The following is a 496-nucleotide window of genomic DNA, read 5'->3' on the forward strand; positions in this document are numbered from 1 at the left end:
TCCCCACAGACTACAGTCCCTTAGGGGTGTATGGGCTCCAAGTGGAGCCTTATCTGCGAGCCCCAGTCTCTCCAGGGGTGTACCTGCTGTGGCACAGACCTACCCACTGCCACAGTCACTTTGAGGTGAGATGGGCTGGCTTCAGTATGGCCTTCTCCATGGGCCACCGTGCCTGCAGAGATGGACCTGCTCCAGCATGGCCTGACCCACAGCCACAGCCCCTTCAGGAGTGAACCTGTGCCAACACGGCCTTACCTGGGCGGCAGTCCCTCCAGGGGTGCATCTGCTCTGTCATGGGTTTACAGACTGAGCAATATGGACCTCAGAGACAGAAGAAAGCTGATGACAGGTAAGATTAGTCTAAGTTCAGAGTAAACTCAGGGGGAAGGGAAGTGAAAAAAAATGATGAAAAACTGAACATGAGCCGGCAGTGTGCGCTGGCAGCCCAGAAGGCCAACCATATCCTGGGCTGTATCCAGAGAAGTGTGGCCAGCAG

This window comes from Eurypyga helias, unplaced genomic scaffold (assembly GCF_000690775.1).
Source record: "Eurypyga helias isolate BGI_N326 unplaced genomic scaffold, ASM69077v1 scaffold38474, whole genome shotgun sequence".
Lineage (NCBI taxonomy): Eukaryota > Metazoa > Chordata > Aves > Eurypygiformes > Eurypygidae > Eurypyga > Eurypyga helias.